The following is an 11,052-nucleotide window of genomic DNA, read 5'->3' as shown; positions in this document are numbered from 1 at the left end:
CAGTTTGTTCAAGTACTATACCATTCTTGATTTATTCAAGCCATGTTCAGTTTTTAGAAGTGTCAGTTTATAGTAAAATAAGTTGTCCATCGTAAACATAGTGTTTTGATAGTTTTTGCAAGTTGAAAAGTAAATGAATTTAGGAATTTTAGAAAGCTTAGTTGAAATTATTTGAATTTGTTTTAATTTGTATTACTCTATGATAGATCGTTTGATATGAAAAAACAGAATAACAGACTTATCTACAAAGAATATCTGATTCCGGTTACATAGTAATTGATCTAGTTGATCATCGATTCATATTCAATGCGTGGTAGATAAGATGTACTGCATATAAAGGACTAGACATGATGAACACGTTTTGAGTTCAAAACAGCTTTTAAGCAATTTTAACAATTGTATATATGGAAAGTCCGAGTAACATGTCGGCCTTGTGCATTTAGCATTCACATATATTTATTGAATATCTGCTGATATTAGAACAACTGAATTTTAATATTATGACACTATATTTTAAGATTATAACAATTTTTTTTTCGTCTATCACATTATTAGATTCTACTGCACAATTTTCGACCGGCATTCCTGTTTATGATAATGCTTTTTTTATTACTTTATTAGAGCAAAGTGATTGGAATTATTCATGTTTTAGTATTACCCTAAATCGTTTGTATAGGAACCAAACGTTCGAATGCTGATTTACTTCAAAAGCCATAAACCTGTCCTATTAAATGTTTGCTGCAGAGCAACAGTGTAATTAACCTCCACACTCCTAACGATTTTGGAAAACTTTAATGCGTGTATCAAATTGAAAACCTGTAATTTCCATAAATGTGATAGATAGAACATATTTATTCCACTGAAAATACTTTGAAATTTGTAAACTAATTTATTTTCGTGCTAAATTATAGATTTATAGTCATAGTTCATTCATGTCTAACAGAATATCTGTTCAATAACCAAATAGGTTGTTCAGGAAAAACAGTCTAAACATTTTTATACTTCTGTTAATGCCTGAGCAAAAAATATGTTTTTTTTTACATTCAAGCACTTATCAGTATTCAAATTTCTAGTAATGGAGATACATTGTTTCTCATGAAATGATTACTGTCTTTACATTGAACTACCAACCGATATTACTTCTATAATTTGATATAATAATACATTTTAAGATTCAGTACTAAATCCAACCGCATACCGTTACTGGTTTACAAGTGATTCTGTTAACTGTCTCTTCATACTTTGTAACTCAAGTGAAATAACATGAAACCTTCTAAATTATCTCTTAACTTACTAATTAGGAGAATGCTGGAAGCAGGAAAATATTAAAACTAAGGAAGTCATTGAAAAGGAGAATTTAACTGTCATTGAAAAGGAGAATTGAACTTTCATTGAATTCTTTGATATGTTGAGGTTGTTATAGGGCTGCTTAAGATGTGTATAGAATATAGCTTATACTCGAAATATTCAGGTGACATATATCAACAAATATACATATAAATAAATATATAAATATATATATATTTATATTTATATATGTATGTTTACATATATGAATATATATTTATATGTATATATTCATGCATATGTACATATGTGTGTGTGATTATGTGTATTTTTATAATTTCCCTTAAGAGTGCAAATAAATTCTATTGGCACTTACTGTCATCATCGACGTAGTTGACGTCATCATAATTAAGATCCCGACGACCACCATCACATCCCCCTCCAACGACCGTCACCCCCGTCGTCATCGTTATCGTCAGTTTAAGAATAAAGTGCTGGTTGAGGTTTTTTATTGAAAGGTCTACATTCATGGGCACCTATTGCCCATGTGAAATTTCTTTCTCTTAATCTTTATTATGATCAACGGAATTGAAATCAGTTTTTGAAATTGGCATGGTGCGGTAAAGAAGTCGGAAAGAGAAAAGAGACAAAAAAAGGATTGTGTAGAGAAGAAAACCCTACATCAGTGATTCTCAACCAGGGTCCGTATGGCTTTTGAGGGTCCATATATGATTTTGGTGATCCATATAACAAAATAGTAAAGTAGTGATCCACAATAGTATTTTAAGGGCCCATGAAAAGATGTTGCTTTAAATATATGCATTGGAATGTATTGCAAGAAATTTCTAGGTTTCTTTCTCTAATGTTCTACTTTATTGAAATTGAACATGTTAATGCTTGAAAGAGAAAATAGGAATTTTGAAAGAGATTTCAATAAAACTAGTTTTTAAACATCGAATGGATATGGGGGTTCACCGGAATAAAGTAGGGACCGATGGGGTCCATAGATTAAAAAAAAAACAATTGAGGACCCCTGCTCTAGATTATTCTCTATATCAGTCTGAAATAAATTGAAAACATTATATATTAACAGAAGAGATTCTATCGCGAAATCCATCTTTTCTAAAGACAATAACAATTACAAATATAACATTCATCGGTTCAGCAACAATAACAACAGCAATAACAAAAGTAAAGCCTCCATTGCTGCCGCCACCACCACTAGCACCACTATACACAGAGGGGACAAACAAGGACAAACGGATTAAGTCGATTACATCGACTCCAGTGCGTAACTGGTACTTAGTTTATCAACTCCGAAAGGCTGAAAGGCAAAGTCGACCTCGGTGGAATTTGAACTCAGAACATAAAGACAGACGAAATACCACTAAACATTATCAACCGGCATGCTAACGTTTCTGTCAGCTCGCCGTCTTGTAAAAAACATATTATTATTATAAATATAATTAAGACGGCGATATGGCAGAATCGTTAGCACGCCGGGCAAAGTATTAATTTGTTTCGTGGGTTGTATTAGTTTGATGGTCTTTTATTCTGTGTGTTAAGGTAGAGAGTACCATAATGGATTTGCACTATTCATTTGAAATTAATTTGCGCAGAATGTACGCCGTGTCTAGGAAGCCTATGTTGGTGTATGGCTAATGTTGTGAGGCCTGCATATTTATCTAGATACCTTTAAGATACCTTACGCTCTGTTCAATGTATTATTCTGATACGCCATATTCCTTGCTTCTATTTGTAGTTTCCTTTACCTCGGGAATCTTATCTACGTTTGTTTTTTTAAGTCTCTCAGCCTTCCTAGAAATATGTTTTGTGCTAAAGCATTAAAACATTCCTCAAATTGCAGATGTGTTTATCATCCTTGATAATTATGGACGGATGACTGCCCTGACGTTCTTCGCAGTTCTAGACAGACAATCTCAGATGATTACAAACGGTTGTTGTCAAGTATGGGACTTGTTACATACTTATATCACCGTTTAACTGTTTTGACGTCGAAGAGTCGGTATATTTCCCGGCAGATATTGTTATCCACTCAATCGTGACTGGAAATATACTGGGATTTGACCAGGACTAGTGAGTCAGAAGTAATATCCTCACTTATCTCATTGCACTGACAGAAAACACTGCAACTGATATCTACACATTTTTCTTCCTCGTTCTTTCTTTTCTTTTCATTATTTGCGATGCGGTAGTATTTCTGTGCACCTATAGTCAGAACGTCTGTTTCTGATTTTAACAGTTCTCTTACGCTCTTGTTAGTTATCCCAATCGTTTCTACGTATCTTACTTGTCCTTCAAATAGTATGTTATAGTATACATCCACAGTTATATGGACGCCTGTTGATGTTCAAATTTGGCTCCTTTTTAGCTTAACATCAATGAGTTGTGGTGAACATTGTTAAATTATATATACCTATTATTTCAGTTGTTGTATTGGGTTGAATTATTATTTTAATATTAGTTTCAAATTTTGGCTGAAGGTCAGCAATACAGGGGAGGGCATAAGTCGATTACATCAACCCTAGTGCTCAGTTGGTTCTTGTTTTTATCGACTCTGAAAGAATGAAAGTTAAAATCGACCTCGGAGGACTTGGTATATTGTCTGTAGTCCTTATGTAATTTTTTCATTTTGTTTTGTTTGTAAAATTGTTTTTATTGAATCCCGCATTCCCAACCAAAGTACACACAATAAAGCACTTCTTTCAGTTGGCAGTCAAATTATACGCCTGCTGTTTACGGAGTCTGTTTTGTTTTTGGAGACTTGAAGTTATTTTCCTCTTCACGTGTTGAATCTGGTCTACGTAACACTTCATTAAATACTGGGAGCTTTGTTAATATTGGGGATGGTGCTTTGCAATTGCCTTCTGTTCTTAATTATTTCGTGTGTATTTAGTCAGTTATTACTAGCCATAGTTCACTTGCTAATGCATTTTTCTCTTCCCTTCAAAGCATTTTATATTGAACTATTCTATTGCGCTTATGGTTTTCCTGCAATATTCTCCTTCCAGCCTATTTGAGTTCTCTTTGAAAATAGCGTGTCCTTTAGCGTAATGGTTTGACGTCGTTAACGTCCATCTAAACTCTTTCTGTTTTAATTCAAATACTTTGTTCTCACATTTTCCGAAGTGTCATACAACAAGCTTTTAGTAATTCCATTTTCTCAAGCTCTTTCTTTTCTTCAAGCTTGTTTACTTTATATATTGATGTTATATATTTCATCATTCGCAGTGATCCAATTATTATTGACACTATATTCCCTTTGATGAACCAAATTCTTCTTATTTCAATTTCAATACCGTTATACTTTCGCAATTTCTTCACGCTCTCCAAGCAATTATACAGTAAAAAGGGATGACTATATCTATCAAATGTTGGCATTTTGTCCCCAGACCTTGATTATAACTAGGCGAGTTGCTTTGCACACCTTTTTATTACAGGGTCTTGTATTTCAAATAGAAAAAAATATTATTGTTGTTTCAAACTTCTTTCAGAAGGGTAGCAATTTGGAGGGAGGAGTCTAGTCGATTAAGTCGACCTCCGTATTCAACTGGTACTTATTTTATCGATCCCAAGATGATGAAAGCAAAATCGACCTCTGCGGCATTTGAATGTTCGGAGTTCAAATTCCGCCGAGGTTGACTTTGCCTTTCATCCTTTCGGGGTCGATAAAGTAAGTACCAGTGAAACACTGGGGTCGGTGTAATCGACTAATCCTCTCTGCCAAAATTTCAGGACTTGTACCTATATTAAAAAGGATTATTAATAATAATCATAATAATAAATAATAACAATAATCATTTCTACTATAGACACAAGGCCTGAAATTTGGGGGTTAGTCGATCCCACCGACCCCCAACCCCGTATTTCCCTTAATTTATTGATACTTAATTTATTGATACCGAAAGGAGAAAATGCAAAGTCGATCTCGGCGGAATGTGAATTCAGAACGGGAAGACGGACGAAATACCTATTTCGTTATTGCCCACAAGGGGCTAAACATAGAGGGAACAAACAAGAACAGACGAACGGATTAAGTCGATTACATCGACGCCAGTGCGTAACTGGTACTTAATTTATCGACCCCGAAAGGATGAAAGGCAAATTCGACCTCGGCGGAATTTGAACTCAGAACGTAACGGCAGACGAAATACCGATAAGCATTTCGTCCGGCGTGCTAACGATTCTGCCAACTCATCACCTTAATATTACTGTTGTTGTTATTATTATTATTAAAGCGGTGAGCTGACAGAACCGTTAGCACACTGGGCAAAATAGTTAGTGACATTTCGTCCGTTTTTATGTTCCGAGGTCAAATTCCACCGAGGTCGACTTTTCCTGTCATCCTTTCAGAGTAGATAAATAAAATACCAGGGAAAGACAGGGATCCATGAAATTGACTAGTCCCCTACCCACAAATTTGAAACCCTCAGCCTCCAGTAGAAAGGATCATTATTATTCAGAGGAGCAGGCTGAATCGTGTGAGCGTCTTATACAATGCCTAAAATCAAATAAAATTCAAGCGTTCCGTGTTCAGAATTCAAATTCCACCGACGTCGACTCTGCATTTGATACATTCGGAGTTCGTTTAATCAACATCGATTAACGACCGCCTTCCATACTAGCATGGGTTGGACGATTTGACTAAGGACTGGCGAACCGGATGGCTGCACCAGGCACCAATCTGATTTGGCAGAGTTTCTACAGCTGGATACCCTTCCTAACGCCAACCACTCCGAGAGTGTAGTGGGTGCTTTTACGTGTCACCGGCCCGAGGGCCAGTCAGGCGGTACTGGCAACAGTCACGCTCAAATGGCGTTTTTACGTGCCACCTGCACAGGAGACAGTCCAGCGGCGCTGGTAACGACCTCGCTCGAATATTCTATTTACGTGCCACCGGCACAAGTGCCAGTAAGGAGACGCTGGTAACGATCACGCTCAAATGGTGCTTTTAACGTGCCACCGGCACGGAAGCCAAACCGCTGCTCTGGCAGTGATCCCGCTCGGATGGTGCTGTTAGCGCTCCACTGGCACGGGTGCCGGTCATCGAATTTGGTTCAGTTACGATTTCACTTGCCCCAACAGCTCTTCGCAAGCAACGTTTACTGCCCAAAGTTGGTATGGGTGCCAGTCATCGAATTTGGTTCGATTTCGAGATAAAATAATTACCAGTACGGTACTGGGGTCGATGTAATCAACTCAACACTTCCCATCAAAAGTGATGACATTATGCCAGAAATTATGAAATGCGTAGGTTTGTCAATTACGCCTGCTATAAACCGAGTTCTGATTGCTTTGCAGTCAAATAACGTGGTCGTGTGTTTCCTATTATATTCAAAATACTCTACATAAAAAAGAAATGTCTGCATTTTCTGTATATATGCAAATGTGTAGCATTGGTAATTTATATGCCAGGTATTTTTCTAGCTCTTTATGTCAGTTATTAAATATTTCTTTAGAATATTGTGCTTTTAAATATGCTTGTTTATCATTACAAATTAAAGTTGGTGTTTTGTTCTTTACTCTTCTTTCTATCACTTTTTCTTGTTGACTTTTGTTTATAGCACCTCTCCTCCGTTTGAAGCTGATATGGCATTCGAATTGTTTTCAATATTAAACGATATCGCCCTTGATGATACTCATGCTGTCGCAAACATTATTGTTCTTCTGAGAATAATTCTACTTTTCTTGCCGCTGAAGTGGTTTTTATTCTTTCCCCTTGGTCATGTTTGCTTTTTAGGATTGTCGTCGCTTGATTGTTTTATTCAAAGAATCGTTATCAACTTTGTTAACGGCAGAGTCTTTATAACGGATGTATTGTTTCCGATGTTCTTTGATAGAAGACACTTCAATTGTGTTATGTTCTAAATGTATAGTATTTTTCTTTTTTCTTATATATTTGTGTCTTTCCTTTAGTGATTTAACAGAGGGGAAAGATCGTATCCTTTATCAAATCTTATTTTTATATTCCACTATATACATGCATTCGAAGTACTTAGGGATTTCATAACCCCACATATATAAACCTGCTAAAGAACCTACTTTCCTTTGTAATCATTTTGGCGACTACAATTCTGTTTATTCTGGAACTATTGATTCTTATACCCATCCCTACTAAATCTACGATGACCAGATTTTGATTTTTATATTATTGTTATTATTCTATCGTTAAGTTACATCGCTGTTGGTAGGTTTTCGTCGCTTCAGAGAAGATCTATCGCTTTTCGTTCTAAAAATGTTTCACCCCAGGATATTTTATTCTTCAATCTTTTTTTAGTATCTCTTAATATTTTTCTTTGTGGTATAAGTTATGTTTACAGGTTATTTTGTTCTGTAATTTGCTTCACACATTTCGCACCTATCTTCGCGGTTTATGTGCTCAATTTTTTATTCATGTATTTTAATTTTTACAAGCTTTTGTAATTTAGAAGTTTGTTTTACAAAGTCGTGATTTCGGGTTCTGTTCCACTGCGCGGCACATTCAGCGAGTGTCTTCCAGTATTTCCTTGGTCAACCAAAGGATTGTCATTGAATTTGGTAGACGAAAATTATATGGAAGCCGTCTTCTATGTTTATATGTGTGTTAACCTCCAGTCCACTGCTCGTTGTTTGTTTGGCAAAGAAAACTATAAAATAAGTACCACCCTTAAAAATAAATCGATTTGTTCAGCTGAAGCAACTTGACGGTACACCACAATAACCGAGATCCAATGAATAAATGAAGTAAAAAAAAAGATAAAGAAAAAAAATCTTCTTGTATTTTCGGCATGTTCTTTTCATCGTTCTAGTGTTATATTTGATATTTCTTTTAGGTCTTCTAAACCCGATAGTCTGTGAGGATCAAATATTACCTTTAGACCGTAAATATTTTCCCTCCAGCCTTTTAACAAAATTATTCATTGTCGGAGAGATTATCGGTAAAATCTTTGTGTTGAATATAAGCATATTCTGCTAATTTTCATTTGTGTGAATTGAGCAGAAGACTGGCAGTGTTTATTTGGGTTTTACCTAATTTTTGTTGTGTAGACAATTATCTTTGTTTGATGATGTACACATTTCTTCGTATAAATGTGGTTGCACAATACGGTTTTCGTTGGGGTTGTTAGTAATATGTGTGAGCTCCTCTATGTTTTGTGCTGAACCTATTTGGTAGAGATTTCACTTGTATTCCGGCTGTTTGTTTCACATATGGAGCTTAAAAGCCAACCAATTTAAACATTCGTGATTCATTACTTATAAATGAAAGCAGGCAGCGAGATGGCAGAGTAATTAATGCGTTGAACCTAATAACATTTCTTCCGGCTTTACGTCCTGAGTTCAAATTTAGTCGAGATCGACTTTTTTTATCCTTCAAAAAAAAAAAAAAAAGATTTTACTATAGTACCGGGTTCGATGTTATCGACTAGCGACGTCCCACCAGAATTCCAAACATTTTACCTGTACTAGGAAGACTTATTTTAAGTGAACGAGTGGAGTGATATCCAGTTGTTAATTTAATTTATTTTCTTCACCGCTAACTTTTACTTTTCTTGTTAATTTAGCGATTTGATTTCTTGTTATTAGATCTTGCTCAGAACCGTGAAGCAGCTTTCTTTTGTGCTAAACATTCCAGATTATTATAAAAATGTGGAAACAAATGGATTGTGCAGAAGTCTTGAAATGAAATTTGGTTTGAAAATGCAGCGAAGAAAATATGATGAGAGGAAAATTAAAAAAATACTAATGTCATTTTAAATAAGGAAAAACATTTAGGACGATTAATAAAAAAGACACGAAAAGCAAATGCGTAAGACACGCTCAAATGAACGAATATTTTGTGAACATGTATTATAGATATATTAGATTAACTTAAAACAACTGAGCTAAATGAGAAACTAAAGTAACATTTATCAAAACTTTAACTCTTTCACTAATAAGTTGTACTTGTAATATTCCAAACTGAAAACTAAATGAATTAGCGAGAGCAATTAAGAAAGAAACAAAAGTAATAACTGCGTTTAGAATGCATCACCTAGACGCCAACACAGGAAACTTATGTTTTCTAGGAACATGTTGAAATGTGTATTTCGCAAGAAGAATATTATTAAAATTTATTATAACAAGGAAACATATATAAACGGATTATACTAATCACTGACTTACACATATTTGTGAAGAATTAATAAACAAGACAGCGCGTAACAAACAAAGAATAGACTAGATTAAGAACTTCGGAGTTCACTGTGAAATATAAGCTAATAAGTATCGTTATTGGTGTAGTTCTAGTAATACGTAATAGTTACATTCTCAATCAGGAGATTAACAAAGCAGACAATTAAGATAGTGGCTCTGTTTAGAATACACCACCCAGACGCCAGCGTAAAGAAATATTTACAATAAATATCGAAAAATATACTCATTACATGCTTAAGCCCGTCGCTCCCCGTGGAGCAGTGGTCTTCGACGACTTTTCTCCACTGTTCTCGACTCCAGACTGTCTTCAGGGTGATTTCTTCAGTGGGTGGTTACGTTTCCGTGGACGAAGATTTCCTTACCTGGGTCTTGTTGATAAACTAATTATCACTGATGCTTCTGTTGGCTCAACGGAAACTCTGGTTTACCTCTTAGAAAAGAGGGATCATATTACTTTACCCTTTGATCTCTCCATTACGAGATGCTATATTAAATTTCTCAGATTCATTAGCGCACGCAAGCCACCATACCGCACCAAATTTAAGAACTATATTAGTTCATAGTTGTTTTTGTAAACAAACTTTGTGCTTTCGGTGAGAATGTTTTTGTTAAGCGGTGTCATGTTTTACAATTCTACAAATAATAATAATAATGTGTTTTTTTTAAAGTTTAAATCTTATAACGATCATCGTGCAAATGGTTTTGTTAAGCGGTGTCGAGTTTTATAAATGTGGGTTCGAGTCCCACGCGTACGGGGAAAGCCTACTATTTTTCTTAGTCAAATGCACGGTAATCGTTGTAAGCTTTAAGCTTATAAAAAATACAATTGTTATTATTTACAGAATTGTAAAGCTCGACACCGCTTAAAACTATTCGCATACACACACACACACACATATATGTACATATATACACTGTAAATGATTGATGCAGAAGGCCGAGTGTAACTAGACGGTTTAGTTAGCAAAACAATCGTCTTGGCTGCATTCTGCAACCGAAACAATTGTTGTTTTAAATAAAGCTTCTAATTACACACCATCTTCCATATCAGTCATTTAAAATATACCCAACTTGTGCTTGCGGATGCCTGACGTAGGACCAGTGGTGAAACTGCAGTAAAACAGACGGCTCCAGGTTGCCATAAGTGGTGAACGTCCTCTGCAGGCACACTTCCTGGGACGTACCTGAAACAAGATTTGGATACTGCATTTTGATGTCTCCGTTCTAAGCCTTAATTCTAAATTAAACTTATATATATATATATTTCGTTTGGGGATTTGGTTTGCAAGATTCTTTATGTGAGTTCGTGTGTTGAAGCATATTCTGTTATGTCCAGGGAGAGTCATTCTTTTTTTAGTGCCTTATAATTTAACACACTCACCGGTAAAATTTCAAATTATTTCTGTTTTACTTTTCTAAAATTTTCGTTGCGTCTTGCAACCTTTTCAAAAGTTTTAGACTCTCAAAACTATTGAAAATTTTAGCGGTATGTTAAACCAGAAGGCACCAAAAAAGAATGACTCTCCCCAGACACAACAGTATATATATATATATATATATATATATATATAT

General features: G+C 35.2%; 1 long non-coding RNA gene across 1 annotated transcript in view; it reads right to left on the bottom strand.

Annotated features, from left to right (window-relative positions):
• Positions 1–6,535: 6,535 nt before the first annotated feature.
• LOC128247409 (uncharacterized) overlaps positions 6,536–11,052 on the bottom strand; it is a 4,705-nt gene continuing 188 nt past the window's right edge. The window contains exons 2-3 of the long non-coding RNA XR_008263790.1: positions 10,552–10,664; positions 6,536–8,656 (exon numbers count right to left, since the gene is read on the bottom strand). This is a non-coding gene — a long non-coding RNA (uncharacterized LOC128247409). The remainder of the gene's footprint in view (positions 8,657–10,551; positions 10,665–11,052) is intronic.

Source organism: Octopus bimaculoides, chromosome 3 (assembly GCF_001194135.2).
Source record: "Octopus bimaculoides isolate UCB-OBI-ISO-001 chromosome 3, ASM119413v2, whole genome shotgun sequence".
In the NCBI taxonomy this organism is placed as follows: Eukaryota; Metazoa; Mollusca; class Cephalopoda; order Octopoda; family Octopodidae; genus Octopus; species Octopus bimaculoides.
This window is presented reverse-complemented; position numbering and strand designations above follow the sequence as displayed.